Source organism: Haemaphysalis longicornis, unplaced genomic scaffold (assembly GCF_048455015.1).
Source record: "Haemaphysalis longicornis isolate Haplotype H1 unplaced genomic scaffold, Haemaphysalis longicornis Haplotype H1 scaffold_13, whole genome shotgun sequence".
In the NCBI taxonomy this organism is placed as follows: Eukaryota; Metazoa; Arthropoda; class Arachnida; order Ixodida; family Ixodidae; genus Haemaphysalis; species Haemaphysalis longicornis.
The window spans coordinates 96,922,904-96,939,112 of record NW_027526233.1 but is presented as its reverse complement, the minus strand read 5'-3'; the positions used below and the strand labels follow the sequence as shown (position 1 = coordinate 96,939,112).

At 44.7% G+C, this 16,209-nt stretch overlaps 1 non-coding gene across 1 annotated transcript; it reads right to left on the bottom strand.

Moving 5' to 3' along the window:
• Window positions 1-15,794: 15,794 nt before the first annotated feature.
• On the bottom strand, window positions 15,795-15,866 carry Trnar-ucu (transfer RNA arginine (anticodon UCU)). The gene has a single exon. It is a non-coding gene; the product is annotated as a tRNA-Arg (tRNA).
• Window positions 15,867-16,209: the final 343 nt, after the last annotated feature.

Genomic DNA, 16,209 nt, shown 5'->3' with positions numbered 1-16,209 from the left:
TATTCTTTATCGCATATTTTGTATTTATTCAAAGAGTGTAAACTATCATTTTCGACGGCCTGCTTATATAAACGCTTTTTTTTATTGTTCAAACGTCGGAGCTGCTGCGTAAACCAATACAACCGTGCTTCGAGTTTTCATGGCTAGTACGGTATAAATTTGTCAATTAGACCAAGGAGTTTACTTTTTCACAGCAGCCAGTTTTCTTCAATCGTGCGGTGGAGATGCCCATCAATGAATTGCTCACAGAAGGAAGATAATGCTAAGTTCATACCATCAAAGTTGCCTCGGTTATAGCACCTGATAAATTTGTTAGTTGACATTCTTCCTACCACTGGGCGAATCAAGTTTCCAGTAATAATGACATGGTCGGAAAGATCTTCAAAAGATTTTATTTTTGAGCAAGCATCGGGATCGTTCGTTAAAATTAAATCAAGAATATTAGAAGATGTTGCCGAGCAGCGTGCCGAGCAGCGTGCTGATAAGTTGGGTTAGAGAAAAGTCTAGACAAGTCTGCAAAAATGTTTGTGCCTCAGTCTCATTGTTTGAAACGGTTAGATCACTCCAGTTTATAGCAATAAATTGAAATCACCAAAAATAAGAAGTGTGACATTAGGAAAACGGGTATAAATATCGCTTATCACACGGGAAAATTCGGTCGCAAACAAGTAGCCCATATCAGGAGGACGGTAAAAGACGGCAATAATACCATTATTACCAGGAGACTTGAAGGAAACAAACACGCATTCAAGAAAAGTGCATATTGCGATAGGGCTCACAACAAGATCGCTTTTGACGGCAATGATCACGCCACCGCCCCTTCGGTGGCACCGATCACCGCGAAAGAAGTGAAATTCTGATGCGCAAACAAAAATACTTTTATCACTGATAGTGTCATTGAACCACGTTTCAGTTAATATTACAAATGCTGCTGATGAAGAATCGATAAGTGATGAAAGAGGGACCGTTTTGGAAAGAGCAGTTCGAATGTTTGTGAACAATAATGGAATATCATCGGCAATGGAACGTGTTACACGTGGTGAAGAACAGTTAGTAACTGCAGGAAGGGAATGACGTCATTCCGTTGTGTCCCTTACGGGGAAACCATCACGGGTGCATTATCACTAGCATTTATTGTAACAGCTCATTCATTAACAGTGTCCCACACGTAAACATCATTATTTATGAAGAGCTTAGTAAAAACCAAGCGGCAGCGGTCTCCCTCTTTAGCTACAGATTTTTTTGAATTGGGCAAGCTTGCGTCATTTATCGCGAACGGGCAGGGAATAATCACGCGAGATGCTGAACGGCGTGTTTTTTAGCTTGGGTTCTTTGTTTAGAAGCGTTTCGATTTCCGTATCATTAAAGAATTTAGCTATGATAGGTCTCTTTTTGTCTTGTGGAGAAAGACCAGGTCTGTGAGCTCGGGCCACTGAATCAACTGTTACGGCTAACTTTGACGAGCAAAAGTCTTTAACAAGACGTTCGGTTGTATCCCATGCTGCAGATGGTTCCTTATCGTCAAACCCCAAAAAAGAACATTAGAACACCTAGATCGATTCTCTATGTCGTCTATTTTATCTTGTAAGGTGGCAAAATGTTCATGGTCTGTTAGGGTGCGTCAGTAGCATCAGTTTGCATTTTAGTTTCAATAACCTGTACCCGAGTTTTAAGCTGTTCGACATCGTTTTGAATGGTAATATGTTGGAGTAAGATCTTATTCACGGATTCGAGGAGTGTAGCATTGCTGTTTCCTAGACGTTTGACTGCGTCAAATACGAAGTTTAATTTTTCTTCTTGGGGTTTGGTCATTGGTCCACGGTGTTCCTCGACGTCACCACCAAATAATAAAAGGCCACTGAGGTACGACGCTGGGCTCCGAACAACATTCAAGAACTTCAGTAATGAACAACACACCGCAGGGCACGGAAGGACAACAATACATCTATCGTCGCTACGGAAACAAGGCGTTGCATATCTTGTACGAACCTGTACGAATAAGAGTAGAGGATTAATGGATCCGTCCGATGTGGTCCCGCCGTGCCCTCTGAGCCTTTCGTCGACGTAGCCGGCTTTATGCTCAAGCGACGGTAGCGCCGCTATCGCACTCCGGGCCCACTGTGTCACCATGCCACGTGGAAAAAGGTTGATCATGACGTCATGCGCAGATCCCGGCAGGATTGTTGCGTTTGAAGCATTCCAGGGTGGTTCCCGATTGACGACAGTCAGCAGCGTGACCTGTACGAATAAGAGAAGAGAGGTCATGAATCCGTCCGATGTCGTCCCGCGTCTTTTCCGTAATCCTATAAGATGGACCTAAGATCCTTAATTGCCCGCAATATATTTAGAGAAAATAATTTCAAATTGGAAGCAAGAAATTACAAACACGAAAATCACCAGTTAAAAAAGGATGCCACCATTCATAGCTTTGCGGCCACCTTTTGAGGTGTAGTTAACCGAGGTATGCTCACAAGAAGCAACACAAAATACTTTCGCAATGACCGCACAGGCAAAGAATCCTTCTTTCAAGAGTGAGGATATTCGCAAACTTTTGTTCTATGCACTTGAATACTTATATTTTTATGGTGAACCCAATCGCGCTTTCAAACACAACTCGCACTATCATCATTTTCCCTTCGCCCGGTGAAGGCGCTGACACATACATTGTAGGTACCTGCGATACGATGGCCCTTTTTGTGCTGACCTCTCTGACTGCCGGTACTGGGGTCTAGCGGTAGCGATGTACTCGTCACCGAGCGAGTGAGGCACAGAAGGCAATAAGAAAACGGAGGATAAGCGTATCGCGAATGTGTGGCGGTGAGAGGTGGTGCTCGGCGGTGACACTTGGCGAAAGTGTGATGGGGCGACAAGGAGAGGTCCGGGGCCATGCCGACGCGCTAGGACGGGACGTCATAGAAAGGAATGCACTCGACGACAGCCCCTTCACTCCCTGAGACGCAGTTCGCGCTGCTAACGCATAGCGCAGTGCAGCACTCTGGAGTGAGTGCTGTAGAATAAGTAAGGCAACCACGCCATGTTGTTCGATTTCTCGTTGCGTGGCTCATCTGAATGACGTGACATTCGTGCGTAGCGTTCGAACAAATTGCAACAACATTCTTGGCGGCAGCCATGCGCAGCCAGATAATGGTTTCATGATCACCCGATCACTTCCTGAGACACAGCCTCTATGTGCTGTGACCGAGAAGACTGCGGTTCACCCTGCGCATAAATATAGCATATGGAGTATACTAACGGTCAGCTGCTTTTTCTTGCACACAAGGACTATCTGCTGTAACTAAAAATTTCTGATGTGTTGGAAGGTAGAGAGTCCTTAGCCCTGAATTTAGAACAGAATATTCTTAGCGGAATAACCTCAGATTCATCCAAATTCCTCTATCTCTGCAGTTTTCGCATTCCGATCATAACGATGCAAACATTTATTTCAGCAAACTTATAGGCAGGCTACAGAAAACTGCGAACAACGTATCTGACGTTTCCTTGTGAAATTGTAGTGTTTCGAAATGCAAAAAGCAGCAAATAATTTTTGACACAGCCGACAAAATGCCGCATTCCTCAGTATTTATGATTTGACATTTAAAATTCTAAACAAATCCAGATTTCTTGATTGCTCTGTTTTTCCTGTCGAAGTATTAATCATGGCTTTATGCGTTAGTTTTCTGTGGCAATTGTACTATCGTTGTCCTTGTGAAAGTTTCCCAAGTGAACATTACATTTATTTAGTTACAAAAATATGGGGGCTCATAAAGAGCCTCTACAAAAAATTCAAACATTCAATCCGTTTTGCACCATTTGGTCGTACATTTTTCCATGTGCTGTTTAGAAACATGTCTGAGATTAAAAAGCTACAATACGATATGTCAGAAAGGTTTCACTCGGTTTAAAACGACACATAAAGGCAATATTTATTTCTTACTTTCAAAAACAAATGTCACCATTGTTTCTTGCCAGATAGCTCAAAGGTGCTGCTTTATAATGCAGCATGGTAATATCGACATTTTTAATACCTGGGGAGTACATATATCATACTTCCAGACTTATTTGTTTGCGTTGTTCTTTACTGTTTATATGCCTGTTTTGAAGCTTAGGTGGTGTTCTTGCTTATGAGAGGGTATGATTGTATGGTTCTACACATTATATATTTGTTTTGTGAAAGCGAATACGAACTCGCACATTCGTCCCTGTAAACTACTTACATACCGTGTACCATCTATACAAAGGTGGAAAATTCCGCGCTGGCTTGGTGTCTTGCTTCTGACATCGCGTGGGGAAACCCGGGCAGCTTCAACATGATGGCCGAAATAAAGCGAAATGTAAGTATTCTAAGTCCAAAGGCCATATTGAGTACCCTGTTTAACAATTATGGATTCAATGAAATGGAGAGGTTCTGGTGGTGACAATTTTCTGCTACGTGATTTTCTTCACCTATTCAGTTTATTGGTTTAAAACGGTAGCCAAAAGATCACGCACGCCAGCACCAGCACCGTGTTCAACGAATGCTAGGAAAAGTTCCTCATTCGATGCGCTTACGGATGGCAGCACCACTCTGATGATCCCTGCATCTGTGGCGCATGAAGGCTGGTGTCATCACAATGTCGCTTTTGTATTTCTATTTCGATATTATTTGTGATGAGTACGGAAATGCATCAATGTTCGGGCGCGCGATCTCTAGCAAAGCCCAAAAAGCTTCCGTCCGAGAATGTCTTAGTGCGGCCACTTTAATTTTATCTCATTGCTCTACTGCCTATGGTTGCATCCATAAAACTACCTTAAATGTTCGCTGTGAAAGCATGCGTTTTATTTAGCGATAAAAGTTATCCCGGCGCTCTCCTGGGATTACAAGCATATTTTTTTTATTGTGATTTTTCTCAGAAGCCCATTGACACTATGAATATAGGGGGTAACACAATGGCTTTGAAAAGAATTTGGCTCTTATATGCTAGTTTCGCTGCTAGAGTTAAACACAATATCCATCTGCTACTTTTTGACGTACCACGTTCTATGCTCTTCCCTTTACAGTTTTCACTCTCGTAACAATCGTCGTCTCACTCTTCCCGTGAGAAACGCCACGGCGTTTCATCCATTCAATACTCCCTGGTTCGCACGGTGCACGCAAAATATGCCAAGACATTTTCGTATGTGGCCCTTAAAGTTTAGCCAACAGCTCCAGCGCGAGGTCTGTTAAGTTTTGGTGGTAATCTTTCCTGTCTTCTTTGTACACTGCCGAAAAATTCAATCCCTCCCCAATGTTTCGTTACAAAAAATAGTATTGATTATTCAGTTATGTTGGGACACAAATTTGTTAGAAGACTTTCTTCTTCAAGATGAAAGAAGGTGCACAGTATGTAGCCGGACTTGACAGGGCAGAATGGTTTTACCTATGCATACCTTCTGAACAAGAACTCACTACTGGTCAGTTGGCAGAATAGATGGCAGTTAGATTCATCAAAGGGTCATTAAACGTTTCAAAACACACTCAGACGACAATAGACAAAACAATTCACAGAAATATTTTTTAACTGATTGGAGTCAGCAAGCGAGAGGTGTCGAAACAAGAGTTAAGTACTATATAAAAAACGATTTTTACTCAGCGCCGTCATAAGGCGTAAATTATTTTAAAAATCCAAATGTTATTTTTATTACTCCATAAAATATTTCAAACAGCTATTAAGAATGGCAATATTTGCAAAATAGTTTATAATAACATCTATGTACAAAGTCTGAATGCAAAATTTAAATAATAAGCAACATAGCGGTTATGTTTACATTATCTTAATTTACCTTTTGTAACGAAAATGTGGTTGTTTCTTTATTCACAGGAATCAGTAACACACGAAAGTGAAATGTGCCTTCACAGGAGCATGTGAATGTTTATTGTACATCAATATGAACTTGCACATCGCTAGTTATATTTCGTCCGTATGGCACTGTTAGACGCGTCAAGATTATACACTGCGTTACACGCGCCGGAGCATTGCGTAAACACGATTGAAACCCCAGTTGCTTGCAAACCATGGTGTTCAACACTGGCAGCGTTCCACGTAGGCGGCGGAAAGGTAAACACAGCAGCTTCCGCTGCTACACGTTACTAGGTTGCCTCAATTCACGCGCCTCCGCCGTGCGGCGGCGCTGCCGGCAAGGCACCTTACACGCTGCCCAACCAAGGCGCCAACTATTGCCTCTCATTAGCGTCACGCCGCCCTACTCCGCTTCCCCTCTCCTAGACGGAAGGTTAGGGGTCTAAATAGAGTCGCATCAAGGCGGCGATGGAAGCACTCTGTATTTGATTTTACCCAACCGGCAAAACCGCTTCCGTTCACAAGACAAGTCAGAGTCACTGTTAATTATTAACAATAACTGCGGCTACTAAGTGACTGGAAGCGGTTAAGCCGGTTGGGTAAAAAATTACCCCACCTTCCCGCGAGGGGAACCCTGTGGAGATGCGACGCATCTTGGGCGGCTTCACGCTGACGAAGTTCAGCATCGGCCCCGCGCTTCTCGAGTACGGCAGCGGCTTCACGTTGACGAAGTCCAGCATAGGCTGCTCGCTTCAACCGTTTGCGTTCGGTATCACGTTTACGAAGTTCGGAATCGGCTGCTCGCTTCAATCGTTTGCGTTCAGCATCACGTTCACGCTGCTTCGCAGTCTTGTCTTGAGTGGTGCTAGCATTCCTCTTATCACAGTGATCGGTGCTTTTTACGGTTGCGCGGGCGATAGCAGAATTGTTAGGTTTCATTCAACGCATCGATGGAAATCGGAACGCCGGTGCTGGAATGACGCGGCTATGACACAACGTGGCGCGGCTATGACGCAACACAATCCAACACAATCCACTTTAATCCAATCCAATCCAAATACAATCGCATCTAATCCAACTCAAGCCAAGCCAACCCAATTGAATCCAATCCAATGTCCCTCGCGAGAGAGAGTTCGCTATCGGAGAGGACAGGAGGTGAGCGGCGGAGAGCGCAGATCGCGCGGCGAGGAGAATGGGGGAGGGGTGTGGACGGACAACAACAACGCCGTATGGAGGGACAAGGTGAGTGAATGAGATGCAGTCGCATCTAAAATCCAGACGGACTGCTCCCAACCAGAACAGCAATCCTCGGTCTTGTCGTTTCGCAACTGCAACTGATCAGTCTAGCTTGATTTTACCCAACCGGACAAACCGCTTCCGCTGACTGAGTAGCCAGCGTCGCTATCAAAAATTACCCGTGACTCTGGCTAGTCAGTGGGCGGAAGCGGTTGGGTAAAATCCACTACGTATAAATGCTGCCATCGCCGCCATGATGCTACACCAAGTAGACCATTGCCGACGGAAGCACCATTTTAATGGACAAGTTAGAGGAAAGGACATAAGGCGCGTTCGTACAGATATCCCGGCGTGACTTCATGGCTCATTCGGTACAGCGTTCCACACCTTCAGTTGCGGCCACAGTGATCGTGGTGTCGAAATTTAGCGCCAGCGCGCCAATGGAACTTTTTTAAAGACGATAGTTTTTCTTGGGCTACTTAAACCCAGAAATTTTGGTCTGTCTGTATGTCTGTCTGTCTGTCTGTGACTCGATTCAGCCACCCGACCAAAGCAAAACAATGCCTGCGCAATAGTTTGATATAGTCACAGCTAAATCTACCCCTCTAAAGTCCGGTGTAATGTTCATATTTGTCGACATTGTTAAAGAAGAACAAGACATTACGCATATATAAGACAACCAATTAATACAGAAGAGATATTTGCAGTGTTCCTTTATAAAAAATCATACATGCTTGACTTTTGCGAAATTAAATACTTTATCAACTCCAGAAGAAAAAATTGCGCCCACCTCCCCGCGAAAGGAACCCTGTTTAGATGCGACGCATCGTGCGGTTCACTTGGTGTTTCCGTTGGATTGATTCTGAAATCGCGTGAAACGTGTCGGCAACGCGTATGATTATTATGTTTTCTGATTATTATTATTTTAAATGCAGAGCATCTGATTCACTCGCCTTGTCCCTCCGGCGTCGTCGTCGTTGTCGGCGTTGTCCGCCCCTACCCTATTCTCCTCGCCGCGCCGATAGCGAACACTCTCGCGAGGGGCATTGGATTGGATTCGATTCGATTGGCTTGGAGTGGATTGGCTTGGCTTGGCTTGACTTGGATTGGATTTGGATTGGATTGGATTAAAGTGGATTGTGATGAATTGTGTTGCGTCATAGCCGCGGCACGTTGCGTCATAGCTGCGGCAGACGCGCTGGGGCTGGCGCATGAGCAGTACTCTCTCTTCCGCGGTTTCCTCTCCTTCGGGCGCGTTGCGCATATAACCGGTGTGCCCATCTCCGGCGAAGCAACATCCAGGCTTGGCTCAAACACCTAGAGTACACGCCGCTTTCGAGTACGCCAACGTCGTCATCGACTGGGACCAGCTTACGCAGTCCCCTCAACGTTATGTGCCCTATAAACGCGGTGCCTGCGCCGCTCTGCTCCTTCGTTCCAGCGCCGTTCCTCTGCTGCCCAACGCTGCAACATGGATCCCGTATGCGTCGCATCTACACAGGGGTTCCCGCGAGGGGAGGTGGTAGTTTTTCTATAATTGATTGGCCAATCTTGGTCAATCTCTCTAAGTGGTATGCTTGGGGCTTCGCTGTCGCAACGACCTTTACTCCATCATTGTTGCTGTAAGTGGGAGCTTCTTTTCTTTTATTGCAAGTGTTAATCATTGCCCCATCATCCGTTGTATCAGTAGCTTCTTGACGTAATTTGAATGAGCCAAGGATATAAGGTAATCATTGCCCCATCATCCGTTGTATCAGTAGCTTCTTGACGTAATTTGAATGAGCCAAGGATATAAGGCGCGTTCGTAGCATTTGATTCTGTGTCGGTTTTGTGCCGCAGTGGGAAGAGCACCATGTACCTCGCGTTCCGCCCACAGGGTCGTGGGATCGAAACATGGCGCCGCTAACTATTATTTTTTTATAGTGTAGGGGGAGGGATGTGGACGAGAGAGGGGCATCGGAGAGGAGAGGGAGTGAGCGGCGGAGAGCGCAGCTCGCGTGGCGAGGAGACTGGGGGAGGGGCGGACGACAACGACGCCGATGCTGCGTGGACAAGGCGAGTGAATGAGATGCAGTCGCATCTAAAATTCACCCCGCCGTCGCCTGCTGTCGCCCACGCCACTATAGCTTCTGGCGCTATCTTAAGAAATCAACAGGCAACAGTTACGGAAGGTTACACTAGATAGGTTCTGCTTCCAACGCACGTGGAGTACGGAAACGCGGTGCTCTAAACGTTGAAGTAGGGCGCCTCAATTCACACGCGTCTTCGCCGTACGGCAGCGTTAGCATCGATACACCCGGTTTGGAGCAGTGAAACGCGGGAAATTTAAAATGATTTTAACAAACCCTTGGCGTCTTTACCTTAGGAGGAGCGCCCCACAGGAGGAACAACACGAGAGGTGAGCGGGAAAAGGAAGGGAGGCATTTACTTGGCAAAATTTGATAAAGACTATCGTCTTTTGACGACATTTGCAACCAAAGAAGCAGATACGCGGCCAATTTTTGTGATGTCATTTCAGGGACGGGTATGACGTCGCGTGTGGTTTGTCTACCACGGCATAAAACACTTTCGTGTTAAATAACATTCTGGATCTGTGCGGACGGCAAAATATTATTCATAGGTTGTCACTTGGCTGAGCAAATAATTGAGCTGCGGCTGCTCCAACTACTGCCAAGATTTCTCAAAAACGGCCTAAAGCCATGGTGCTATTTTTACTAACCATTTTAATTCGAGATTGCTTGAATCACATATTCCGATTGTTTTCGTAAGGAAGTATCAGTAATGTTAGAAAAATTCCCAGCCTAATTCTATAATGGAGCACCATGATTTTCCTCGATATAAATCAAATGCACTCTAAGGTGTTACATCAAGAACATCCCTTAGATAAATGCTTTATATATTACAATATGCTGCGTCAATAAGAAACCAATGTTACGGTGTTTAACCAAATAAAATCCCTAAACGTTGTTACACCCATACAATACGTTCAGAAGCAATGTCGGAGTATTGACCAGGTTCTTCACGTTGAACAGTACGTGTTTTGACTTACCCTTGGCATATTTAGCTATGTCCTCTTCACAGCGTGTAGTTCCAGAGACGAGGTGATGATGGCAATGACGAATGTACTCTCCGTTATGACAACACGCTGTTCATATACGCGGAACTCTAAATTTCCTTTTTCTTACCCTGAAAGACTTTATTTTTAGAAGCAACTCTATCGCACAATAAAGTAAGCTTTCTGGTGAGCTACTTTTACATTTCCATAAACTCTCAACTCATATATAGAAAACTGCGCCCAAAAGACGCGTGCTTGCTACGGAACACACATAAAAAGAAGCTCAGCTGCTCAGCACCCAGTCTTCTACTTCGCCCCACTTACCGCCAGTCATGGGATCACCAGGCCCTATATTACGTATTCACAGCGTTTTCCTCCCAGAAAGAAAAAATGTCGCTTATTATTTCACTTACCGGTAAGCAAAAATACTAAACCATCGCCACTCATGCTCCCAGTAGCTTTCCCATGGGTGCCCTGTACGGATCCTCCCTTCTCCCTAGTGGCCTGCACCAGCAACGAGAGTGCGTACCTGCACTGCACCGTAGCAATTCCTGCGCAAATATAAAGGAGGGCATTTGCATGTAATAACGCAAAAGGGGGGTCTTGGCCACTCAGGCGATTGACGCGATGTCTTCAGGGGCCGCGCAGTTGCAGAGTGCGCAACAACATTAATACAGGGTTTCCATTGGGGGAAATGGCAACTTGTAAGAATAATCTTGCGGCTATATTGGAATTGGCTTCATGACATAAATCTCGATTAGAAAACTAAAATATTATAGTGGTTTCGGTGTTTGGCTAACAGTTATTCGGAACGGCAACATTACAGCCTTTCTGTGAAGCTAGTGGCGCAGGCGTAGTGCAATTTTGTTTCATTTGCAGCATTTATTACCGTTAGGGCTCTCTACTTGTACACTTGAAAGGTTTAATATTCCTACCTTTGTTTTCGCATTGCACCTACTTCAATTAAATCCTACGTGCATTCCTGCTTTTTGCGTCTTTACTGTGCATGCGAATATAGATTGCTTTCAAGAGTGGAAATTTTCATCTATGCAGAATTATTATTGGCACCTATATTGTAGCTAAATCGTACAGATTTAAAGAGCCTGAAAAATTACTCATGTACCTGGGAGAGCTGTTTTTCTGCCCCCTTACAAAATTTCGCCCCTTTAATGACAGTGTCCGCATGCATGCGGTCATTACTAGTGAAAATCGTTCAAAGTAAACAGTTTGTCGTACGCCGCCTTTCGCTGCAAATATACATATGTATTTCGTTTAAGCCAAAATGTTCCTTTTTCGTCTTTTCTCTTTCATATCTACATGCAGTGGTTGCGCAACCAATATTGTCGCACATATTGACACGACAGCCAGTATGGGAAAAATATTGAAGACGGACCATAGCAGCCTCAAACCTGAAACTTCTGTGGCAGATGAATTTAAGGCTTCCAGAGACGCGTTCCCAGGGCGGTGAATGGAGGAGTCTACAGCACAACTAGTAGCCCATATTCACCAACTTAACGTCGCTACCTCGGATGTTAACTGCGGAGGTGTCTGGCGTTCCCCAATCGCAAGGTCAAGCTGCATAAAAGTTCTCAAACCAGCAGATCGATTCCCGCTCGCCCTGATTTCCGTGCGAACTCTGGTTGGCGCTACCGAAAGTTGGCTTCTACTTCCGGACGCCGCCCCGTTTCCCCTATTTTCCGGAAATTGCAGAAACGCCCGCCAAGCGGACCTGTTTATACACCCATTCAAAGCATTGAAAGCTGGCAAGGTTAGAAAGCATGACTGGGAGTTTTCTTCGAGGAGGAAAGTGGATCCCTGTACCAAGCAGTACACTTCCAAATATGGTGAGCTCCCAAATCGCCATAACGATTTTGATACCGTTATTAGGACAGACAAAGTTAACATACGCCAGTGGCTCTTGTTGATATTGTGCTTGCAGTGTTTGGTGAAGGTGGTACTAAAAGATGACACCATGTCTGCAATAAGCATTTTCGAGACAAGCTCTGTGAACATTGAGAAGATTACGCGAGCGGCTTCCCACTCCTCCTTTTTCTACCAGCCATGTAAAAGTCATAATTGGATGGTGGCTATTTTATTTTTCACAACATTATTAGTTTATAAACGTGGTCCTCAAGGGATGATGATGCTAATGTAAGGCTGTGATATGGGGAACAGAGATATATTTGAAGAAATAAGTATTGAACAACCTGGAATCTGAAAGTAAAAAAGCGTCGCTGCTAGGTAAGCGGGTAGACATGATAATAAAAAATTTCGCTCCCATCGCAAGGAGATACGACAAGTGAAGTAAGGGAAAAGCAGAGCTGGTGGTGTTCGATACCGGTCCACAGTTCGGCAGCGGCGCACCGGTTGCGCACAGGCTAAAAACGTCTGTATCCGCAGATCAGGAAAATCGTGAGCTGACTGAAATGGGCAACCTGGACGACGCAACTACCGCAAAAGTAGGCTGCACAAGGCTATTGGGAGATGTATGAAAGAAGGGCATCTTGGTCGGACTCCTACGGCGCATGCGGACCAGGCAGACTGCAGTATTATGGTTGGCAATTCGTAGTCTGCATGCTCATTGCGCCGTCTAAACACGAACGAGATTCATCTGGTTTGCATTTTTTATACGACATCGGAGAATGCCTGCTCTCGTTCTTTTATGTGGTCGTCAGAAGAGACATCTCCTCGACTATAGTCACCCTTGCGCTTCTGGGAAGCTAGTGCGCGTGTAATTGTCTGATAGGGCTGGTGTTCCATATGACGCGGCTGAGGAAGGCTTGTTGTTTCCCCGTAGAACACACTTGTCCTAGCCAAAAAAATTCCGTTACAGCGGGGTAGGGTGAGGGAAGTGTCGGCCCTTAGCAGATAAGCGGGTTTGTATCGCCACAACAAACGGGCAGTTTATGCTGTTCCTCTGCCCCCTGGGCTGCAGATAGGTGGCAGGCGACGACGGCTTTTAAGAGCCAGATAGTCTACCTCGCAAATACACGTTATCGCTAGACCGATGGGTTTCATAATGGCCAACGACAACACTTACATACGCCAGTTCATGGTACTGCACGTTTAAAAGCACCCCAAGATACGCGGCGGCCGCAATGTCATTTGCCTGGTACTTATAAAAGCCATTGAGGAAATATATGTCAGGGATAATATTACATTATTTTATCGGCTTCAATAGGATGCAATGCCGGAGCTAATACGCAGCAGATCACAGCGTTTTATACACCTGGACATCTGCAGTTTTTGTCCTTGCACTTTTGTACACTAACCACTAAGCGCAGTATAGAGGAATTCTATGGCGCCCAGGCTGTAGTTTTGAAGTGTAATTTTGACTGAATATATTCCTACTCAATCCTTCGAGAGCTATTGCACTCCACTTCTAATTCGTTCTTCCACTGTTCTTTTGTATGCTATTCTCTTGCTCCTATTTTGTTGTAACTGTATATCGTAGTCTTCTGTGTTCCGATTGCCCACCTGTCATTTGTGCTCCGCTAGGCTCCCTGTTCGGTAGGTTAGAGCAATGGGTATGAGGACACCTAAGTCGTTCAACGGATGCAGGGGGTCCTAACAGGCACTACGTCAATGAAAACGCGAGGAAACGCGAGTTATGTAAAAGAGCTACGCACTGCATAAAAATCTCAAACTTGACGCTATGCCATCTGTTTTACTTCGCCGGTTAAGGCTGACCGAAAAAAACTACCCATAACCGATAGCAGTTACGTGCATACTAAGATAAAAAACGCCACATGTTTAGCAGGTCTATATTGCGACACCCCGAGTTAAGTCCGGAAAGAGTGAATTTCCTTTAATGCAGGTAATACTCAAATGTGAAATGTTGCCCTACGGTGGTCGCAGAGTTTGAAAAGAAATATTTTTCAATGTTCGCTTTGTTTGAAATGGAAGATTTAACGTGATATCTGGTGACCACTACACCTGTATCAGTTTGTATATTACGCAGCTCCCGCAGGGGGTGGGGGGTAGCGGCAAACACGCAAATTCTATTTCTCTATGCCTGGACTGTGCTATCTTATGACGAATGTGGCGAAGCTGCCAAAGCTGATTCATAGCCACCAATACCCACAACAATGAAACATAATGGAAGCCCAGAGAAGCTCACGACCACAGGGGTGATTTAAAATTGACGAGCTCTCGTAGCCTATTGCGCAAGCTATAAAATAAATAAAATTACAAAGCAAACATTGAAGATGAGAAGCCACTACCCAATCCGCAAAATAGGTCACGAGTGTCCTGAGAGGGCGTGACCGTGCATTTGAAATATTATGAAAGCTTCCGATAGCCAGCGTGCTTTTGGTATTTGTCAATGCCGGGATTTTGTAATACACTTCTGGAGTATGTGCTGACGCCAACTCAGGGACACATTCGCGGCAAGTATGGTTGACGTAGAAAGTTCGCTACAGATGGCCTGTTCACAAACATTCTACATTGGTCCCGCCCACGCAAAAAGGTGCCTGTCAAATTTACTTCGATGAGTTTACCACAAATAGTATTTAAGTAAAGTCATTTATTTCCAACACACAAAAGTTTTCCGTTTGGTACCTAAGGTACGATTCAATCCCTTTGCATTTCCAAGTTAACATTTTATACTCCAAACTTGAGCCCCATATTGAACTTCAGTGTGAAATATTAGAAACGTTCGGGTAAAAACTTGTTTCGGACGATTGGATGACATAAGTAGATGCTGGCTCTTCATAGCCATGAATAAAGTTTTTCCTTATGCACACCCCCTTATTAATTGATTGTAGGAATTAACGCGCCGACGGAACGAAGGCGTTGAGGCGCGCCGTAGTGGAGGTCTCCAGATTAATTTTGACCACCTGTGGATCATTACGTTCGCCGACATCTCGAACACACGAGCGTTTTAGCTTTTTTCCTCCATCAGAAAAGCGCGCGCCGCGGCCGGGAATCAAACCCGCGACCTCGTGCTCAGCAGCGCAACGCCTTAGCCACTGAGTCACTGGGGCGGGTTGCACATACCCTTAGGCGGGAGGGAGTGCCAGTGAAACACAAAGCTGCTATGCTATCATTTTTGCTGAATCTTCGACCAACTTCGGGACATACGTCTGAGGTTTTCTGAAGGCCACATGTGTCTTCAATTTTAAGTGCTTCACCTTACTATAACGCTGGGATTGTTATCGGCTACAGCGTGGTGGGAAACCTTAGTGAAGTTGATTATAAGGATAATTAGAGTATAAGGGTAGGGACTTCGCCAAAAGTACATATATATATATATATATATATATATATATATATATATATATATATATATGTATATATATATTTATATATATATATATATATAAAGTAAGAAACCTCGGTAACAGCAACAGCGGAGGGTTTATTTCGACGTTTCGACTTCGAGACAAGTCTTGTCTCGAAGTCGAAATAAACCCTCCGCTGTTGCTGTTACCGAGGTTTCTTACTTTGTGTTCACCACGCCTTCGGCCCCATCGCCAGCATGCCAGTTATATATATATATATATATATATATATATATATATATATAGGGTTTGGAAATGAGGGGCTCGTTGTGAAATACAGAAAGAAGTGCCGGCAGTGTACAACGCCAAAGAAGACATAGGGGAACGTTTACACTATTTTTTACCGTTAGCGAAGTTACATTATTGTTTTATTAAATACGTAAGAAAGGAAAAAAGAAAAACACGGGCCCAGAGTGGGGACCGAACCCACGCCTTTCGATTAGATGTCGAATGCCTTACCAATTCGGCTACCTGGGCGACAGTGTTCTCCTTGACTTTCTGGGGTATTTGTATTTACTACAACTGTATCTGACGCTTGAGGGTGGTAGCCTGCCTAGCCCAGGCGCTGGCTACCACCCTCAAGCATCAGATACACTTGTAGTAAATATTAATACCCCAGAAAGTGAAGGAGAACACCGTCGCCCAGATATCTGAATTGGTAAGGCATTTGAGATCTAATCGAACAGCGTGGGTTCGGTCCCCACTCTGGGCGCGTGTTTTTCTTTCTTTCTCACGTAATAATTATAGAAAATAATGTAACGTCACTAACGGTAAAAAATAGTCTAACCATTCCCTTATGCCTTCTTTGGCGTTGTAGACT